Source organism: Manis pentadactyla, chromosome 6 (genome assembly GCF_030020395.1).
Source record: "Manis pentadactyla isolate mManPen7 chromosome 6, mManPen7.hap1, whole genome shotgun sequence".
NCBI classification, from domain to species: Eukaryota; Metazoa; Chordata; class Mammalia; order Pholidota; family Manidae; genus Manis; species Manis pentadactyla.
Genome location: NC_080024.1, coordinates 27,440,175 through 27,462,624, shown reverse-complemented (window position 1 = coordinate 27,462,624; position 22,450 = coordinate 27,440,175). Strand labels below are relative to the sequence as shown.

At 38.9% G+C, this 22,450-nt stretch overlaps 1 long non-coding RNA gene across 1 annotated transcript; it reads left to right on the top strand.

Moving 5' to 3' along the window:
* Nucleotides 1-5,458: 5,458 nt before the first annotated feature.
* LOC130684059 (uncharacterized) lies at nt 5,459-12,390 on the top strand. The gene is made up of 2 exons (XR_008998185.1): nt 5,459-5,519; nt 10,834-12,390. It is a non-coding gene; the product is annotated as an uncharacterized LOC130684059 (long non-coding RNA).
* The last annotated feature ends 10,060 nt before the right edge of the window (nt 12,391-22,450 follow it).

Here is a 22,450-nt window from a genome sequence, read left to right as displayed (position 1 = left end):
AATATATGTAGATGATATTACATTACATCATATATTTCATGTTTCTGTGCCATATCTTATCCTGTTTGAAAGATGTCACTCGTGTTGCTTTATGTACATTGACTCTATTGCTTTTACTACATAGATGCCCATTATGAACAGCCAGATTGTCTCCAACTCTCCTAACAGCAGAGAATTCCTGCAATAATCATGATGGACCTATGTGAGAAATTCTTTGGAGTATATATTCAGGGGTGGATATTGCTGGGACAGAGGGTATGTGTTAAATTAAATACATAATTTAACTAAGCAGTGTCCAAGTGATCTATATAATGAGGGTATCAATATGAGGGGTGGTTGCAGAGTTGAAGCCAGAGTGTGAATCATGGCTACTCTGCTTGTTAGCTGTGTGACTTGAGAACATTATCTAACATCTCTTAGCCCCATTTTCTCCAATTAAAGTGCCTATCTTGTAAAGTTACTATGAAAATTAAATAATAATAGATTAAAGTGATTAGCACAGTATTGGTACTTAGTAGGTTAGTAGACACCATCACTGATTATCACCACCTGCCACCAAGAGATTTCTCATTTTCCACTCGACTCTGAATCAACACTGGAAGCTCATCATCCTCACTGCACAGATTAAGAGTAGAAAGGTCAAGTTTCATACCCAGGGAGGTTGCCCTTGGGTAAAGATGTCACCAAAGAGATCTTTAAAACAGTTGATGAATACTAGGCTATATTATCTTCTTTGTGATGTGATCCAATGTTTATTGGATATTAAACATATATTACACACAAGCTACTTATATGAGTTCCCTCTGTTTTTCTATCAACAAAAATTTTTAAATGACTGATATATATATTAGCTGGGAATGAAGATGAAGAAAATGAAGATCAGAGGCTTCAATGTATTAGTGTAAATCACTTTAACTTTCAGCTTTTGTTTAAAGTGCCAAAAATGTAATATATATTACAAACTGTCACTTCGTATAATTCTTAATCTACAAACATAAATGGAAGTCAGTTTAAAACAGTGGGTCTCAACCAATTTTGCCTCCCAAGGGACATTTGGCGATATCTAGAGACAGTTCTGGTTGTCACAGCTGGGCAGGAGGGGGAGAGCAGGTGTACTGCTGGCGTGCGGTGGAAAGAGGACAGGAAAGCTCTTAAATAACCTACAATGTACAAGACAGTCCCCACAACAAAGAATTACACAGCCCCAAATGCCAATAATGCCAAAGTTGTGAAACCTGGTTCATAATTATAGAAAAAGTGTTCAATGTTCTGACTGTCTTACTGAAAGCTAAAAAGAAAGGAAATATTCTGCACACAACCTCATAGTGATTTTTGTTTCTGTGGTACTAATCAATATCTTCCCATCTCCTTAGAAACAGGAATTTAGAACACAGAATAAAATTAATGAGTTTTCATTTGCCCCTTATACAATGAAACAGTGTTTTTAAACATATTGCCCAAATATCTAATGAGATAGAAAATACATGAAATACATTAGAGATCCCAGAGTTATGTTACTGTCACCAAATTCCTAGGTTCGTTGGTTTGTTTTCCCCACTCATTCAATATTCTTTCTGCTAACTTGGTGAAATTTTCAGGTTTGAACATACCCTACTTTTACTCATCCTTTGCTAATCAGTCAACGTGTAACATACATATCATTTGATTGTTTTAACAGAAAAAGTTTACAGGAAATATCCTAGTCATGATAGGTAAAGCCCAATATTTAGCAGGGCACTATTTAATTTATGTGGTTAGGTGGTTATGTGATTAAAAAACAATTTTGCTTATAGAATAATTGAAATTTAAACTGGTCACCTGAAAGACAAGAACATAGTATTAAGTTTAGGTAGTATCAGTGCATAAATCAATGCCTTGATTTTCTCATGGTGAAAGAATTCAAAAAGCAACAAAAACTAACCCCACTTAGGGCTTCCTAGGACGGTCACGTTGCGCCCCCTACTGAACAGGATCGAGGAGTAACGTTGATTGAATTTAAATTCACAGAGCTCTGAAACTGCATTACATCCACCACTACACGCATCTCTTTCAAGCTCCTCTGAAAAGCTGAGTGGAAACCCTACATTTTATTAGACTCAAAGAAAATGTGCAGAGGAAGTATGGCTTGACATTAGAGAGGCTCCGTTGTGAACGATAACCCAGAAATCTCTAAACGATATCAGCAGTACAAAATGACAACTACCACTTATTCTTAACAACTGAGCTTTATTTAACACAAACTTTTCGGTCTAGTCTTTTCGCTTTAGCGATAGGTGATTCTGTATGGGGAAGAGCCAGTGATCCTTTCAGACGGTGACCGCCATCCACCCTGGAAGTTTTATGTGCTCAAAAATGGCAGTAAATTGTCAGCAGACAAAAAAAATTCGGATTAAATGGGGACCAAGGAGTCTAAGAGTAAGAAAAGTTCCTTCACCTCCTTGTCTCGCCCTCCTGATCCAGAACCTCGTTGTTCATAAATATTCCCCTACTTTGTAGATGCCGAGAAGCCGGTCTGAACGGTGCCCACCCCAGAACATCACTCACCTAAAGTGTACCTTTACAGCAACACTAAATGCCTGTTACACCCTGCCGGATGCGTGCCCATGTGTTAGTGTGTGCGTGTGTTAGTGTGTCCGTGTGGGGTGTCAGTGTGTGCGTGTGTGAGTGGATGTTAGTGTGGGGGTGTTAGTGGGGGTGTGTTAGTTTGTGGGGGTGTTAGAGTGTGGGGGTGTTAGTGGGGGGGTGTTAGCGTGGGGGTGTTAGTGGGCGTGTGTCAGCGTGTGGGGTGTTAATGGGGGTGTCAGTGGGGGTGTGTCAGCGTGGGGGTGTTAGTGGGCGTGTGTCAGCGTGTGGGGTGTTAATGGGGGTGTCAGTGGGGGTGTGTCAGCGTGGGGGGTGGCGTGAGCGCCCCGCGCCCTCCTCTCCTCTCCGGCTCCCCGGCCCCCGGCCCGCCCGGAGGCTCCGGGAAGGAGGGGCGTGGCGCGCGGGGCACGGGCGCGGGCTCTTACCTGGGCTCCGGCGAAGACGCAGCCGCCGAGCAGCAGCCACCCCCAGACGCCATCCTTTCTGCTGTAGTGCGTGGTTTCTCAACATTGTTGCTGTGGCATTTGGGGACAGTTATTTCTGTCAGAAGCAGCTATCCTGTGAACCTTACGATGTCTAGCAGCATCCTTAGCTTCTACCCACTACATGATAGTAACATACAATGTGACACAATGTGACAAAATGTCTCCATACATTGCCAGATGACCCCAGGAGAACCCCAGGGGAACAACTCTGCCGCTAGCCCAGCAGCCCGGGACAGAGCGCGGGGAAGCAGAGACGTGCAGGCTGGCAGCGGCGCCCCGAGTCCGTCGCCCTCTGGTCCGCCTCGAGGGCCGTCCCAGCCCCTGTCCCCGGAGCCCCGCCCGAGTCGCGGCGCGCAGGACGCGGGGCCCAGGCGCGCGGGCGCGGCCATGCCCGGCCCGGCCGGAGCGGGGGAAGCTCCTCACGCGCACGTCGGCGGGCGTGGGGCGAACTCGCGGCGTTGCGGGGGCGGCGGGCGCCGGGCTGGCGGCCGAGGAAGCCGGGGCCGGGCTGCCAGCGTCCGCGCTCCTGGGCCCCGCGTCCTGCGCGCCGCGACTCGGGCGGGGCTCCGGGGACAGGGGCTGGGCCGGCCCTCGAGGCGGACCCGAGGGCGACGGACTCGGGGCGCCGCTGCCGCCGCTGCCAGCCTGCACGTCTCTGCTTCCCGGCGCTCTGTCCCGGGCTGCTGGGCTAGTGGCAGAGTTGTTCCCCTGGGGTTCTCCTGGGGTCATCTGGCAATGTATGGAGACATTTTGTCACATTGTGTCACATTGTATGTTACTATCATGTAGTGGGTAGAAGCTAAGGATGCTGCTAGACATCCAACAGTCCACAGGATAGCTGCTTTTGACAGAAATGCCACAGCGACAATGTTGAGAAACCACGCACTACAGCAAAAAGGATACCCCAAACTATTAGATGTTTATGAACTAAAATAAGCCATATACTGCACCTTATGATCAATATTTTTAAAATTTACTCTATTCAAGTGATCTATCCATACAAACAGGTGTAAATCCACTGGCTCTACACTAAAACATTACAAGTTTTAAAGACATTAAACTAAGGAAAGTGAAAAAGATAATATTCAATATAGTATTGCTGTGATATCAGAATGTTTGTAGCTCTTGCCATAAAATACGTAATTGCTTGTAAGACAGGTAAACTTGGAATAATTAATTAATATTATTTATAAACTGGTAACTCAAAAAATTATGCAAAGATAAGGGACTCACCCACCGAATTTCTTTGCAAATAAGATCTTGTCAATCCTTAAAACCAGTGAAAAGTGATAGTTCTGATCATCCCCATTCACAAATGAAAATCAGGATCTTAAGGATAAAGAGACTAACTCCCAAGTAAATCATGGCTCCAAGGAAATTAATCTGGTTATTTCTGGCAGTTTTGTTTAGGTTCTTGCTGTGTTTCATTCATTCGAGTTTTATCATTTGTAGGTCCACCGTGTCACACAATGACATTCTGCATCAGAATTAGTTGGCATGTATGTTAAAATGCATATTCTTGGACTTTACCTCAGACCTGCTGAATCCCAGTCTCCAGGGCTGGGTGTTCAGAAATCTGCATTTGTAACAAGCTCCTGGGGAACTCTCATATAAGATCAAGTTTGGGTACCATAGCTAGACGGACTGGTACATGCAGCTGGAGTGGACTTCATGGGAGGTTGGGAGGTCTGTTAGTCCAGTATTTCTCTTCAATGAAGAGTGTGTTATCCTTTGCAATGAGGGGGCAGGGTGTCAACAGGCAGCTTACTTTGAAAGGTGAAGATATGGGGACAAACAGGCTGCTAGGCTGACCACCCCACAATGGCTCATGGACGACCTTACTTTGAAGAGGGCTGCTTTTGTTTCTGTGGTTGTTTTTCCATTTCAGAATATAGGCATCTTTCCTCGTTTTAGTGGTGTGCTTCTTTCTCTTTGTTGGGAAGGACTGAAGGTCTGAAGCTCTGCTATGCTTCATTCTAGGCTCCACTTCCTGTTGAGCTTCTCTGGAGCAGACCACGCCATCTCTAAAGAGGAACTTCGAGGGCAACTGGGAGCAAAAATCCCTGCTATCTGCTGCTCCGTATGTGGGGGAAGGGCAACTAAAATGCTAAAATCTATTCATTTGAGGTTAATAGATTAATCATCAATGTAATTTAATTGCCTTGATGATTTCTCTAAGACTTTTCAAGCATTTTGATCCCAAACTTATGTATGATTTTTACTGCTTTTGCTTCGTGTGTCTGTGAATGCATCTGTATTTCTGTGTTTGTAGTTGTACCTGCTTTAACATTCCAGAAATTTCTCAGAAGTTTTAGTGTACTAAATGTTGTTTCCATTATTGTAAAGTGATTCTTTTAAATAAGTATAACATTTTCTCTCATTTCAACAGGGCCTTTAAACAGGAAATAGAAATAAATGTGTTACCAGTCCCCCCATCTCTGGAAACCCAAGGTAAATTAAACATTTAAAAAAAATTCTTAGTCACCCTTTTTCTTATTATAATACATGCTCGAAACCTTAAAAATGTGGGAAAATTGCAGAGGAGAATAAAGATCAGCCCAGATTCCTTTACCTAATCTTTTGTCTACTCACAATTTAATTTTAAAGTGAAATTGGACTTGTCCTATATTTTTTAAAGAATGGGAAACAAAGAGATTCAATAAGACTGTTGGGCTGGGTGGGTTTTATTATTTAATTTTCTGTACTTTCCGTATGTTTATTATATGATAAAATATTCTGGAAACAAAAAATTTCAAAAAATTCTAGAAACTATTCTAAAAAACTATTGTAAAAAAATCACTGTGATGCTTTTCTTGAATGTGTTTTTATGTAAATCATTGCATTGTCTTAAATTTTAAAAATCAAAATTTAAATGATATGCTCAAATTTAAGACTTATTGTGGATATTTATAAATTGAAACTATTTACGGTCTCAGTGAAGCATTTTCTTAAACTTGTTTTCATCAGCATTTTTTAGAATCTTGTCAGTTAAGCAAAGATGGCATGTCATTATTGCTTTAATTTTCATTGGTTACTAATAATGTCAACTACTGTATCCACTTATTGGCCAATATATCACTTGTTTTTAAAATCTCCTATTCTTATTGAAGTGGTTCACAATCTGAAGCTAGATAACCTGGATTTGAAATATGGCTCTGCCACTTCCTATTTGTGTAACCTTGAACAAATTACATAACGGCCTTTCTTTGTCTTAATCTCAGTGGTAAAATGGAGAAAATAAGAGTACCTCCCTCAAAAGTTTGTTGAAAAAGTTAAATGAGTAAATAAACATAAAGCTGTAAGAACAATGACTGGTCCAAGGAAACACTAAAAAAAAATGTTGGCTATTAAAAGTAGTATTGTTTTCCTATTACCATCATCATTTTTATTCCTATTTTAGTCTTGTGACCATAGTCTGTGAGTGAGCAAAGGACTATGGTGAGTTTGAGTATTTCCTATTTATGTAGAAAAGCACTGTCTGTATTTATAATATGAATTCTTTTTCTGGTATAAATATGAAAATATTTTTCCAACTTTGTTTTTAACCTGATTTGTACATTTAAACCTTTGTAATGTCTAATCAGTACAGACGTTTTTAAAATTTTTTAGGTATCTAAATTTATCAATCTTTTCTTTTACAGTTTCTTCCTTAGCTTTGTGCCAACAGAAGAAATTGCACACTAAATATTAGAATATCTTTTCAACAGATCTTTCCCTAGTTCTTTCCTACTATTTCATAATTTTACATTTAACCCTTTTTTTTTAAAGTGTTGAATTGTTTTTAATGGCTATTTGACAATTTTCCAAATACCTAACCAGTTCACACAGCATCATTCATTAAAGATTCCATCTCTTTAATGGGAAGATATTTTAAAGGGAGATAGAGGATGAAAGTTTGCTGATGGCTCTAAAATCACATCTCCAGCTCCACATAAGGCTGCCATGCTTGAAGAGGTTTAGAAATTAAAACAGAGTTTGCAGATGGTTTAATAGAACAACTTTCCATTTCCATCCCAGGATGGAATCCCATTCATCAAACCCAGAGGTCAAAGGCCTACATCAAACTACTGGCAATGTTTCTGCTGAGTACCTGACTGTTACACTTGGAAAGCTGGAAGAAATTAGGCCTCCAAAGCTCAGTCCGGAGGGTTTTGTGGCTGGAACTTGGGAAGCAGAGGCAGATAGCAGCAGGGAAAACCTGGCCACTTAAACACAGGGATTAGTCAGTTACCACGGAAAAGAAAAGGTGTTCTGTAACGACAGGGCTTCTGTCTGGGCCCCAAACTGATGTGCACTGGCTCATACACAATTGTTTTTCTGTTTTTTCTGGAAGGGTTGTTATTAATAATAACCTGCCTACTGTGTGTTTGTGTGTGAATTAAATGAGATAATGACAAAAGCAGAGAAAGTTTTATCAGCTATACAAAACTTCACAAACGACAGGAAGTTTAGCATTTACAGAATACTTTCATATATACTACTATCACATTCACTTTATAATTGTTAATATGCAAAGTCTTATAAAATACTCAGTAATTGATTTGTAGCTTAAGGGAAAATAATGAAAAGGAAGCAACAACAAATTTAAAATTTTTCCTACTGAGGATTAAAGAAAATAATAAACTCAAGGCCCACCTCAGTCAAGATTAAGCCTCAAAAAAATTAAGAGGTTGGACAATTATGTGTTTGGCACTGTTCGGCTTCCTCTTTCTTAAGTCTTTATTTGCCCTGGCTTGTTAAATACCCAGTGTTTTTCATTTGTTTCTTGAGTAATTAGTTAAGAACTTCTTCCCTAATAGCCAACACCCCAGTTTGACCTTGCCATCTAAGACTTCTGCCCTCTGTTCTCTTTTTATATTCTCTATCTGCAGATGTTTTAAAATATGTACCCAAAATTATTTGACACTCTTCCCATTTGAGAGATACAGGGGAGTTTCCTCTCCTTGATTTGGGGTCTATGACTTCTCAGCCTATAAAATACATGGACATGAACTCTAGCCTTAAGTAACTCGCAACTTTCACTCCTAGGGATTCACTTTCACTCTTGGAATTTGGCCACCGTGCTCTGAAGAAGTCCAAGAAGCCTGTAAACAAACTCACACAGGGACAACTCTGAGTCAGCTCCTAAACCCAACTGATATTCCAGGTTAACAACCAGCACCAAATCGGCAGATTAGAGTGAATCATGTCAAAAATGGATCCTCTAGCCCAACTGAGCTGCCTCAGCTAATGCTCCACGGAGCAGAGATGAGCGCTGCCCAGTTATAGATGTCTGAGCTAACAAATGGTTATAGTTTAAGTCATTAAGTTTTTGCACTAGCTTGTTATGCAGCAATTATAACTGAATACCATCCCAGCATCAAACTGCTTTTCCTGTAGTCTCAAGATCCCATCTACTAAAGTTTATATAGAGAGGAAAAAGACCCAGAATAGCCTACACAATATTGAAGGAGAAAAAATAGTTGGAGGACTGACATTATTCAACTTTGAGACTTAGTATAAAGTTACAGCAATCAAGATAGTGTGTTATTGGTGAAAGAACAGATGAATAGATCAACAGAACACAGAACCAAGAAATAGACCCCAATAATACAATTAACTGATCTTGGACAAAGGAGCAAAGGTAACGCAAGGGAGCAAACAGTCTCTCAACAAATGATGCTGGAACAACTGGACATCCACAGGCAAAAAATTGAATCTATTCAATTTTTATTTTATTTTATAAGACATAGATTATACACCCTTTACAAAAATTCACTCAAAATGAATTATAGACTTAAATGTAAAATGCAAGTCTATAAAACTCCTAGAAACATAGGAAAACCTGGATGAGCTTAGGTATGGTCATGTCTTTTTAGACACAACTCCAAAGACATGGTCCATGGAAGAAATAATTGATAAACTGGACATTCTTAAAATTTTTAAATTCTGCTCTCCAAAAGACAATATCAAGAAAATTAGAAGACAAGCCACAGACTGGGAGAAAATATTTCAAAGACACATTTGACAAAGGACTGTTACCCAAAATACACAAAGAACTCTTTAAACTCAACAACTGGGAGTAACCAGTTAAAAAAATGGGCCAAAGACCTTAACAGACATCTTGCCAAAGAAGATATACAAATGAGCATATGGAAAGATGGCAAATAAGCTTATGAAAAGATGCTCCACATCTTATGTCAGAAGGAAATGCAAATTAAAACAAGATATCCCTACACACCTATTAGAATTGGCCACAACTGGAGCACTGCACAAACTGAGGCTCTGCATGTGTGGAGGGCATGAGAAATCACTGTACCTTCTTCCCAAGTTTGTTGTGAACTTAAAACTGCTCTTTAAAAAAAAAAAAAAAGTCTTCTAAAAAAAAATCATCTTCTCTAGCTGTTGGCATAGGATAGGAGGATAATTTGTTGGCAACATTAGGTCACTTTTGAGCAGGAGTCAACCCTGTCCAAATGTTGACTGGACACATAGCCCCTTCTGCCCTTATAACTGCAATTTTGTCCTTCCAAAACGATATGGCTTTCTCAGAGTTGACTCATTCTTCTGTCAAGAATTTCTGAGAACTTTGATTATCAAAGTTTGATTCTCAAGGAACGCCACAGAATTTTATTATTTGAAAAGTCTTCCAACTTCTTCCCAGTACTTAATCACCTCTATAAATCTATTGCCGTGTTTCCTCAATAAAAGTAATTCTAGGGATGAAAATAACTACTTCAGTAGGTTGTGAGATTTACTTGGGAAACATCTGATTGAACTAGGCAACACCATGGATTTAAGGGTTGACTATAACAAAAACTCATATTTTCTAAGGATTTATGCTATTTTTACAAATTTTACAATTTCTTTAATTCACAACTTCCCAAATACTTGTGTCAGCAAAATATCCTCATCCCCCAAACAACCCTAACACAGGAAAACTAAGCCACCCATTTTAGTGATGGGGCCTATTTAAGTGAGGAAACCGCAACACAGAGAAGCTAAGTGACTTGCAGGACACACAGCAGCAAGTGGACACTTCAGCTTGGGTCGTCTGTTTCCACATCTACTTTTCCTACTACCCCCTGCTACCCTTATAGATGCACTTCAGCATTTATATAGAACATCACAGATCTACTAAGCACCTTCTCATTCATTTTCTCATTTCTCCCACAAAGATAACTTCCTCATGAAATTACATTTTTAAAAGAGAGATTCTTGTTATACGAAAGGATTGTTCACATTGCAGGCAGTATGAAATGTCTGGGTGATTTACTTTGAGTCTTTCAGCACAAGGAGCCATATGCTCTCAGAAATGGTCTAAATAACACTAAAAAAAGAAATATAACCTAGATAAGGAAAGGAATGACACTAACTTGGGGATGGGTTAGGAAAGAACATTGAAAACTTCAATATATTTGTTTATCTCTTTAAAAAAAGAAGTGCAAGAAACCTTGAGAAGATTGATTAAGACTTTGAAGACTTCAGGAGCCATGACAGTTTGTTAAGAGGGGAAAGTGCAGCTACAACCTCCAAAGATGATAATATGTAGGGAAACACACAGGAAGGAACAAAGCTGAGAGAAAGTGTGAAGGAAAATATTAACAGGAGTTGGTCACTGATTGGCATTGGGAGGTAAAGGGGATGACAGAGTTTAAACCATTTCTTTTTGCAAGTCTTGGGGACCGAAAGAATGGGAATAGTGTTGGCTGAAATGGGAAGGCAGGGAAGGGTACTGTCTTTGGAAGGAGAGATGCTAATATTGACTCTTCGTATTCCATTTCAGGGAACATGAGGACATACTGGTGAACTGGGGACTGAAGAGAACATGAAATTAGAAAGTAGGATGCTGAAGACAAATTTAGGAGTAATCAAGGTACAAGCAGAAGTTAGACCAGCAGTGGATGAACTAGTTGAAGAAACTCCATGTATGTGAGAAGATAAATGATTTATTTGTACAATATGTATACACACATCCAATATATCCAAGCATGACATAATCTTATTGCACACCTCCTTCAGACACTTGGAGTACAATTAATGAAAGAGCATAATGTTGCTAAGCTAGATCTACTGACTCTCATATCTTATCAGTAGGTTTCTATTCTGGAACTATGAGGCCAACACTTGTCAAATATGTGTTAAGGTCTTATTATGCAATTTGCTTTTATTTTCTCAACAAAACTTTTTTGCTTGCACAGAAAAGTTCAAGGAATACAAATAGATCTGGTAAAATATTTGTCTAGACATCAAGTATCTTTTGATAAAAGAGTATCTTGATTGGTTGAATATAACATATATACATCATATTTCCAAGGAAGCATGAATAGGCTTTGGAGACTAAAGAAACTATTCTTAGCAATTATATATTGAACTCTCACTGGCCTAATCTGAAAAACATTTAAATCAAATTAGTATCTGATTTTTTTCATGTCTTAAATGATTTACTCTAAATTAAATCAATAAATAGAATCTGTAGAAAAATTTTTAGATAATAAACCTAATATCAAAGTAACCACACATACAATTTATTGTGAACCATCCCGTTGTGACCTGAGTCATGTTGCTATTTTTGCTACATTACCAGGTTAAACTAGACATTTAAACACAAGGAGGTTCTAAGAGAATTCAAATAGCTCTTGCTATTCCTAAAAAATTAAGACTATCCCATTGCAAAGAAAATAGTGGCCACAAAGATAAGTACTGATGACTAATTTAATGACTGGGTAGATTCTTTTGGCAGGTACTTCTCAAGATACTATAGTATCTTCAAGGGTCTTAAAATTTTGCTCGTGGATGGTTCACAATAAAACATCAATGTTGTGCACACTGTTAGAGGCAATAGAAAAATCAGTTTAGCCATGATTCATGCATGAATTCCCATGTGGGTCACATACTGCCTAGACTCAAGGGAAGGTGCTATTCCAGAGTCTACAACTGCCAATAACCTGAAAACTAATACAAGCTAAATTCCACTTATAGGCTAGAAATTAAATGGTGCATTTAATTATCAGTCCTCCAGTGCTTCTGTCATCTTTTGGCATTTATGAGAGTTAATAAACTGCCATGGTTTCTGCAAACATAACTGGCAGTAATCCACAACTGGTTGAGTTAATTAAGCAGAACAATTGTCAAGAGCTAAAAATGATGAAAAGGAAGAATTTTAATGTAATGGTGCATAATGCTGTGGAGATGCACCAAGGAGTCTAGAGAATCCAGAAATTTTCCCTAATAAATTTGTGTGTGTGTGCATGCATACACATGTGGATTTTCTTTTAATGTAGCACTATAAAGTATGGCATATTCCTAATGTTCAGAATAATAAAAATTTAATCTTGTCCAACACCTTGAATGTATTCTTAAATTCAGATGTAATGAAAGCACCTTTACACTGAACACCCTATTATTGTTAACCAGAATCTCTTGATTTTACAAGGGGGCAAAGATGTTGATGCTAAGGTTACTTTACTCAGCATATTCATGAAAGGTTCAAATACTCTTCTATTGCTTTTTTCATATGTGTACTATGCTCCAAGGAGTCTGGGCTATAGGATATTTCCTGTTTACATCTATGAATACTTACTGGGTACCAGACCCTGTGTTAGTATTCTCTCATATTCATGAAAGGTTCAAATAATCTATTGCTTTTTTATATTTGTGTTATGCTCCAAGGAGTCTGGGCTACAGGATATTTGCTGTTTACACCCACGAGTACTTAGTGGATACCAAACCTTGGGTTAGTATTCGCTCCCATGTTGTAGGTGCCAGCTAAAAATTGTATTTGAAACTCCTGGGGGTGGAATTACAACCAAACATCAGGAGAAGCAGAAGTTCAGGGATATGGGCAGTGAATTGGTGTGTCTCATATCCTAATAGTTTGGCCAGGATCTTTGACAGCTTTCTTTCTAAAATCATGTTTATTTCACCACTTCTACTTTGCCTTATGATTCTAATCTCAACATGTCTATATCAGAGCAATTACTATTAGTTGGAAATTCAAACATAAAGATGCATTGTATGCAAAGAGCATTTGGGGAGTTACAATATCTACACAGAGCAGGTAGATAGGGAGATAAATACAACCTAACAGATTATCTCAAATCTGTTGATGGTATGGGATTCAAGAGTGAACACAACAGAAGAAAAACATCTGTGGCAGTGTTGAGAAATGGCATGGACTGTCACCCAAGCTGAGACCTTCCAAATATATGTGAAATCAAAGCTTCGATGGTGTTGGGAATGATGCAAATAAAAGGTGAAATCTAGAGCCGTTGTAAGTTCATTCGTGACTACATCCATGACAGTGTAACCTATCTTCCGAGGAACATGATGCAATGTTATGGACAGGCCTTGAGTGGGAGAACCCAAATTCAGGTTCTGCCACCACCAGGATCATCTGTAATCCTGGAATAACTTATTTAACCCTTAAGCCCCAGTTTCCTGCTCTTTGTAAAATAAAAGGTGTGGGGAGAGGTACCGTTGTACCAAAGTTGTTGCAATGACACAATCAGAGATTGAGATGGATGTGGCCACTCCCCCTCAGAGAACAGTCCAGTAAAATGAAGATTACAATATTGTGACATCCTCTAGTTAAAACAGTATGATGGGAGAATAGAGGCAAAGTCATCCCAACGTTATTTTCCCCCAATCATTTTCATTGTGGAAAATGATCATCTAATTGCAAAGAACAGAGCACACTTTTAAGGGGGATAAAAATTCTATGGTGATTAAGTGGCTCTTCATTTCTGAGGCCCCAGGAACTTTTCCTAAAGGAATCAAAGCAGTAGAGTAAGTAACTTCTGAGACTGGGAAGATGGGAACAGAGTATAGGAGGGAGAAATTTTTAGGAGGGTGTGCCATTTGATAGGGCAGTGTTATAAGTCAGGAACTGCCTGTTGGATTGACATGATGTAAAGTAATGTCATGTCATGTCATAGGATGAGGTGATATGTGGTATGTGATGTGGTGTGATTTGGTGTGGAAACCTAAATGTGCATTTGGAAAAGCAGTACTGTTTATTTAGGATTTAGTACCATAATGTTTTAGCTGTATAATCTAAGGTACCCCAGATTCTCCTATAGCTTATTTGTAAAATAAAAATAAATGTCCTTATTACCTCATAGAATGTTTTTTGAAATACCAAAAATATGATGCTACATATAAAATCGTTTCTAATAATATAAAGTGCTATCTCTGGAAACATAAGGCTATATATAGGATAATCACAATGATAGTAGTGTATATAATATTCCAGGTCTCAAAAAGTAGAGAACATTTACTGAGATTGTTGTCCCTTTGCATATGAAAGTCCAATAATTGAAAAGCAAAATAAAAATTTGAGAGAGAACATAGACTACAAATTGCCATTTTAACTTAAAATTCTGCCCATTATTAATGACATATTCTTACATATAAATTACAAACTCTTGAGATATTGTATCTCACCTGTCATGATCTGATTTTGTGTCCTCCCAACATTTATATGTTGGAGCCCTAACCGCCAATGTGATAGAATTTTGAGATGGAGCCTTTGGGGGGTAATGAGACAATGAGGGTGTAGCCCCCATGATGGGATTAGCCTCTAGAAGAGCAAAAGACAGCTGATCTCTCTCTCTGCAGCTAAGGATACAGCAAGAAGGTGGCTGTCTGCAAACCAGGAAGGGGTCCTTCACCAACAACTGAATCTGTTGGCTCTCTCATCTTGGACTTCCCAGGTTTTAGAACTATGAGAAATAAATGCCTGTTGTGTTCACCATCCATTCTGTGGTTTTTGTTAATAGCCCAAACCAAGGCATTGGTCAAATACATTATGCTTATTAGCAGGTCCTATCTGTCCCTCTGATGGTCTCTTTCTCTGTCTCTTTGACTAATTACTGGTTGATTGCAATGGGTCAAGTGCTATGCCAAGAGCTTCACATATATCAACTTATTTATGCCTCATAACTCAATAAGGTATGATGTACAGTACAAATGTATGTGAAATGTAAATTTAATTATATAGCTCCACTGTATCTATATCTATACTACACAGCCATCTCTATCATGTGTCTACTTACACCTAAATCCATCAAACACAAACACAACGTGATATATGTATACACTTACCAATGTGAATTATGTGAGCACAACTCATCAGGGCTTAACTTACCATGTCCAGAAGATGAGTGTGCTGGCAAACCTAAGTCTAAATCTGAGTTTCTTTGGCATAAGGTAATTGGGGCACCTTCTTGTGCCAGATACATGGACAAATTGAAGATCTGACGACTCAAATATTTTCTAGGGCTTTTTGTATCTGAAGAGACATGGGAAAATTGAGAGTGCAGAACAGTAATCTAGCTGCTTAAAATACTCGCAGACTATGTTGAAAAGGAATGCCCAGATTTCTGGGTCTCTAAGTCAGGGTAGGGGTGGGAAGTTTCTTAATAAGTGTTTCAGGTGAGGACAGCTGCTTTGTTTCATAAGAAAAAGCAAGGGTTATTTCTCAGGTTAGTTCTACTGGCCTTATAGTAATTTTGGTAACAAGTCATATGTCAAACTTGGGTTGTTTGTTTTTTATCTTTTGTGTCTGAGCCTTCCTAGGTCTTTGACTATGAAGCTGGGAGAAACCATGTTGAGACTAAGTGCCTGCGTACAAGTAAATTTGACTTTGGCACCTGGTTGGTAATATGTGGTTGAAAATTAGAAAATGAACTACCACACACAAAAAGAGTACAGCTGAGGAGAAAACTGCAGTGTTTCCTTGACTTTGTATTGCTCTCATACCTCTGTATCTGCTAGGCTTTCTCCCAGATGACCACAGGGCTTTCTGCACCAAAGTCTAGATATGGAAATGCTGGGTCAAAGCATAAGAACAGTTTGAGAGTTTCTATGATGTGCATCAGTTGCCAAAAAGGTGTGCTGATTTATAACCCTATCCATAAAATTTACTCAATAATTTTCAATGACTTGAGAGGCAAAATGTATCTCATTAATTTGTATTTCTTTGACTACGAGTGAGGGAACTTTTGTTATGTTTAACATAACAAAACAAGCGGTTTATTAACCACTTTCACTGTTTGTTTTTTAAATGACCTATTCATGTCCTTTACTCAATAGGCCATTTGAAAAATAGTCATAGCACACATACAACTAAAGGACACAGTTTCTTGGAACAGATTGTTTCCCTGTAATTTTTAAAGAAAGATACTAAACAAAAGTATTGACACTATCAAGTAGCAATTGTAACTTGGAAAATAAAATTTTTCTATCCAATATTTTAAAGCACAAACTTTTATTTCTGTTCTAAAAAGTGGTGGAAGGCAGATGGGTGTTTTCAAATTCTAAGGCTATGTTTGCTCATGCTCTTTCATTTCAAGCCAAACACTGAAATAGTCTGTTTGCTATATACACATAACAATCATCTCTCCTTTTGGGGTTATCACCCACATGCTTCATTGTTTTGTGGGACTATGTAACTTTTTAGTTTCAATAATAATTCATATATCTAATAGAATAGAAACATTCTCAAAAGAAAAATGTGTGCTTGTATGTGTTTCAAGCTCATTCAGCAGCAACACTGATTCAATCACCTTTTTTGTGCTAAATTGTTACCGGGGTACTATTCTTGGTGGGGGAGGTAATAGAATGGTGAGACACTTGGGGGTTACCCATTCTGCTTACCACATTGATTTTAAAAAGCTTTCATTATCTCTCTCCAAATCTCCAGAGCTCCTAGTCAACATTTCTCAAAACAGGTATCATATGCTTCCAAGCTTTGATGGATTTCTCTACATTATCATGTCCTACTCTTACCGGCTTTTCTGACACAAGTACTTAAATCTCTTCAAATCCGTTGGCACAGCCTGTTTTGGGCATGAAACATCCACCCTGTGTCTTCCCATCAATCCACATCCTTAAGTGCTGGGTCAAACCCATCTTCATCCAGAAACCTGCCCTAACCAGTCCAGCCTACACCATACTCCCGCTTTGCTAAACTGCTGTTTGCAGTTGTGTTCTGTACCCTACATGCTATTGCCTGCTCTTATGCTCATTTCAGTTTTTAGCTATTTTTCACATATCTTCTCTTCCAAAAACAAATTAAGTAGAAACACTTATTCCCTACTCTTGGCTTCTATGTAGAGGGTCCTAATCAGAGGGAAAAGCCAGGTCCCCACATCCCTTCTCTCTCTCCTCCCACATTCTTATCTCTGTCTTGGCAAACAGACACTCAGAATGGAGATGTGTCTTTACAATAGCCAAGATACGGAAGCAACCTAAATGTCCATCAGTAGATGAATGGATAAAGAAGATGTGGTACATATACACAATGGAAATATTACTCAGCTATAAGAAAAAAACAGATCCTACCATTTGCAACAACATGGATGGAGCTAGAGGGTATTATGCTCAGTGAAATAAGCCAGGCGGAGAAAGACAAGTACCAAACGATTTCACTCATATGTGGAGTATAAGAACAAAAGAAAACTGAAGGAACAAAACAGCAGCAGAAGCACAGAACCCAAGAATGGACTAACAGTTACCAAAGGGAAAGGGACTGGGGAGGACGGGTGGAAAGGGAGGGATAAGGGCAGGAAAAAAGAAAGGGGGCATTACGATTAACATGTATAGTGGGGGGGAGCATGGGGAGAGCTGTGCAACACAGAGAAGACAAGTAGTGATTTTACAGCATCTTACTATGTTGATGGACAGTGACTGTGAACGGGTATGTGGGGGGGACTTGGTGAGGGGGGGAGCCTAGTGAACATAATGTCCTTCGTGTAATTGTAGATTAATGATACCAAAATAAAATTAAAAAAAAAAAAAAAAGAATGGAGATGTGTCTTGACCAGAGTATGAAGAGCCCCCACTGAAGCTCGCTGCAGTTTGGGATGACATGGGAATCTCAGCAGGGATGTGATAGGCAACTGCTTTCACTGCAGATCAACATCAGTCCTCACACTGATACATTATGTTTAAGTTCAGCTGTTGGCAATCTATATGGTCCCCATTCATTACTTCAGTGGAATGTTCTATTTCTATATTGCTTTCCTGGGATATTTGTAGGCCAAAAGAAATTTAGGTAAAGAGCCTAAAAATACGCATGTTTTTCTATGCTGCACTTATGACCAGGATAAATCAAACTGAAGAGCTGAGTTGTCACATATTATATGTTTCACAAAAATCTATTTAAACATTCAAGCATTTCTACCTTTCAAAACAGTTGTACTAGAAAATTTAAGGAATTCCTTCCATTTTCTAAAGAATTTGGGGGTCCCCAACAATGTTGTTATTTCTCCTTGTCTGTATATGCCAATCCCCTAAATCTCTGCCTTATAGCTACATGTGAGCAGCTGAGCAGAGATCCCAGACAGATGACCCTTAGGCGGCACCCCAGCAATTGGACCCTCATCCCCTCCCCTGTCCTTGGAATCTGTGCTCTGTCCCCTATTTCCACAGGTGAGGCATTTTCCGGGATGCAACCTTGAGAGTGTAATGTGTTGTTCAGACCATGTGGATGGTATATTTGACTGAATGCAGGTTAGGGCCTCAATATAAACTTTTAAGATTCTGGTGGACAGGTGCAGAGAGATATACTCATCTTGTGGCTGTCCAAGCTAAGATTTGTATATAAGTTCCCTTGCTTACTAAACCTGCCACCTACCAATCTGAGATTGTCTCCCTCTTTCTTAGGTCTCTCCTTATCCTCTGTGTAAGGGGACCAGTTTCAGATTTCACCTAGGGAACACTGGAGGTTTCCAACCAACACAGATACACTCTTATTTCACATATCTGTACTCCATAACACAGTTCTGCCCAAGGTCTAAGAATCAATTGGTATACATTGTACAAATAATAAATGGAAAACTGTCCTTACCTTAGATCCAAATTACACTTAAAAAGAAAGAAAAATATTTAGTACCTTACATCCTCTAACTCCCTCACTGATAAATTTCTAGGCAACCTAACAGTGTTACTGTGAAAGATATGGTACAGAAATGGAGGGTTTGGGCCAGCCCTAGATCTGCCCATTCGGGTGTAACAGAATGAGTTAAGGGTTAGTACACAGGTGCAGTTCTTTGGCAGAACAGACTAGTAAGAACGATAAGCCCAAGCCTACCAACGGGCCAGCAATGGGAAGGCAGAGCAAGGAGCTTGGAGTGGGAGCAATGCTGCAGGCCCAGCCTTATGACCCAGGACTCACGGGCAGCAGGAAGCAACCCTGAGACACTAACGGGGGGTACTGGTCAATGCAAGCTACAAACCCATGTTGACTTCGCACCTGGTGTGACCTGTTAAGCCATCCTGGGATCTGTAAGTACGGAGTAATACCAAAATTTGCCTGGCATAGCTTATGTTCTTCCTGCCTCTGTTTGATGGTTCAGTAACTAGAACAAAAAATGACCTAAAGGCTGAGAATCCACTTGTGAGGAGTAGAGATCAGACTGAGGAAGAAGGTGGGAGGGACAAGCTAAAGCAAAACTCAACCCAAGTGCCCTGGGTACCTGCTCCGTCCACACTCTCCCTGTATCACCTAGACAATTCCTACACTTGATTCTCTAGGGTTGTAGATACAGAGCACCAAAATAGCTAGTTTACTTCTTTTTTTTAAATGATAAAAGCATTTTGGAGAACAGTATGGCGATTTCTTATCATTTTAAACATATACTTACCATAGGGCCTGGCAATTCCACTCCTTTGTATTTACTTAGTATCTATTATTGCCTGTATTTTATAAATGAGTAAACTGGGGCTCTGTAAAGAGTAAGTGATTTGCCCAAGGTTACAGAGTTAATGTGCAGTGGAACTGAAACAAACTCAGAGATGTCCCCCTTTCCCTACCAAACCTGGCATTCCATTATATCACGGCACCTCTTTAAAAAAAAAAAAATTTAAATCGAAGTTTACCTTAAAAAGTAGAAAAATGTAACACCTTTTTCAATACTTCATTATTAAGTAAACAGTATTTTCCGAATATTTTCATCATAGCAATTTTAACACCATTCATGTTTTCTTAAAATGTTTGAATATTTAGTAGGCCCAATCAATTTCCTATAGTGCTGACTTCATGAAAATGGGGGCTGTACAATTTTAACTGAAAAAATTTTGCTAGAGCTTTATGGAGACCAATTTCTCACTTCAAGTCTGGTTTGGGAAAGAATGAAACATGGCTGGCTAGTTGGTAGATGCCCTAAATTAAACGAGATTTTTTTTTTCTAGACATAAATATAAATCTGTGTAGAGAAGAGAGAAATTACTAAAGGTGCGTTCTAGAGATGTATAATATTATGCTAGCAAACAAACTGGAAATGAAAATTGTTTTCCAAGAAGAAAACAAAACAGTTAAACACTTTAATACAACTAGGCTAGGATTTTACCTCTCATTTAAGATGAAAACCACACACGGCTTGCAAAGGCTGACAGTCTGTCAAAATAATCATCTTGACGACACCAAAGGAACTTCTTACATTCTGTGTAGTAACAACTGGCTAGAATCCAAAGAGAATAGTTGAGAACAGGTGTCTCTGTCATGTGGTACTGGCATTACTTCTGTTTGAGAGGAAGTGGTTATTACTGAATTTTATTGAAACAGAAAGAACTTTTCATTGGAAAAGAGGGTCTTCTTTACATGTGTGTCATTCTTTCCAGTAAGTGAAGGTCTGTCAACTCCATGGATCAAAAAAAGAAAAGAAAGAATAAACAGAAAAGGAGAACCAGTAATATTTATACAATCATAGACCAGGCTCTGTTTATAATTTCCATAATCTTTACTTAGTCATCAATGCTCACCTGTGGATTCAGGTCTTAAATAGGAGCCTAATACACATCCAGCAGCAATCCTTAAACTTGGCTACTTTCTTGCCTTCCTGTATTTTTCTATGCCCTTAGGAATCTTCAAACTTTCATGAAGAAGTCATTATTATTTCCAGTATGTATACTTTTTTTTATTCATTATAACACTTGCATGAAAGGTCTGGGTTTAACAAAAAAATATTATTTGCTACATGCTTTTAAATCCGCACAGCCATGGGAACTAGGAAACACACACACATTGTCAGGTGCCCTGCAAAGTCAGTTCTGCCTGGAAACCCCTGAATGGCCTGGCCACTGAGTTAGCTTTATAATGTAATCAGATTAAACTAAAACAGGTCCGAATTCTGTTAAAGCTCAAGTCAATCTTAGGCACTAGGGAAGGATACTATCTCTGTCTGTGACACCAAACATGTTGGGAAATTTAGTTTTCCCTCATTTTAATCTGAATTCCTGGTTTTATGTGCACAGACAACATATTTTTAAAAAACAAAAAACAAAAAACCACATCTTCTCAAACCCCTGGGGGGGAAAGGAGGAGTCAGGTGCTGAAGCAGTTGTCTATCAAATGGACCTCAGAAACCTGAAAGAGGCATTTTTCATTAAAAGGGGAGTGGGCTCACATAGGAGGGAAAGGGGACTGGAGCACTGCAGGGAGTAAAGCCCACCTATGTGAATACGACCAAGGCATGTGCTAAACATTATGAGATCAAGAAGTAAAATGCTGTCATTGAGTTGAACCTAGATTTCAATAGATGACTCATGAGTGTTTTTTTTCTTACTCTTACTTAATTGCATGTGTGGGTTGGGCAGCAAGTCCAAAAATAATAGCTAAAACCCTGTGAGTACTCTACAAATCCATTTACACATTGTAAATGAGCTGCTGATCAATTCTTATGGTAATATGAAATTTCAACTTCAGACAAGTTTTAGAAAAATACCTAATCTTCAAACAAAGCCTATCTGATACAAATCATTTTTCCTGATTTTATTTATATGTACAAAATACATTAAAATATAACAGCAGGCATTTTGATTTAAATAAGAACTATTCTAAAATAGTATGGATAATATTCCTTCTCAAGCTTACTTGGTTTTTTTTTTTTGTACTACTTTTCAAAGTGCTGGTTTACATTTAAAAACATAGTATTTCAAGCAATACCACTTAACACTATATTTTCTTGGCAAAAATGCAAGCATTACTGATTGAAAAACACCATAAGGCTAAATGGTGAAGTTGGCATGCTTTTATAATGTGTGATATGACAACACAAGCTTTAATAATTACTTTTAGAATTATTAGTGCCTAAATACTGTGTTAAAGTCTCACAGGAGGTATGGCATAGGCTGTGCCCAGGTCACCTAATGGGCATTTATTACCCACATATGAGAAAGAAAACCCTAGAACTTGTTTGGGCCTTATGGAGAACCAGAGAAGTCACCCCTATTCATGAGAGTGACAACTCAAATATGCTGGACATATACGCACCTCACCATCCCCTCAGAAGCCAGCTCTCCTTACCCCCCACTCCACTGAGCCCACTATACTTATGACTCCGCTTCTCCCCGTTTCTCCCACTGCTATCTCAGCTTACACACGCAGCCCCTGCTTCCAC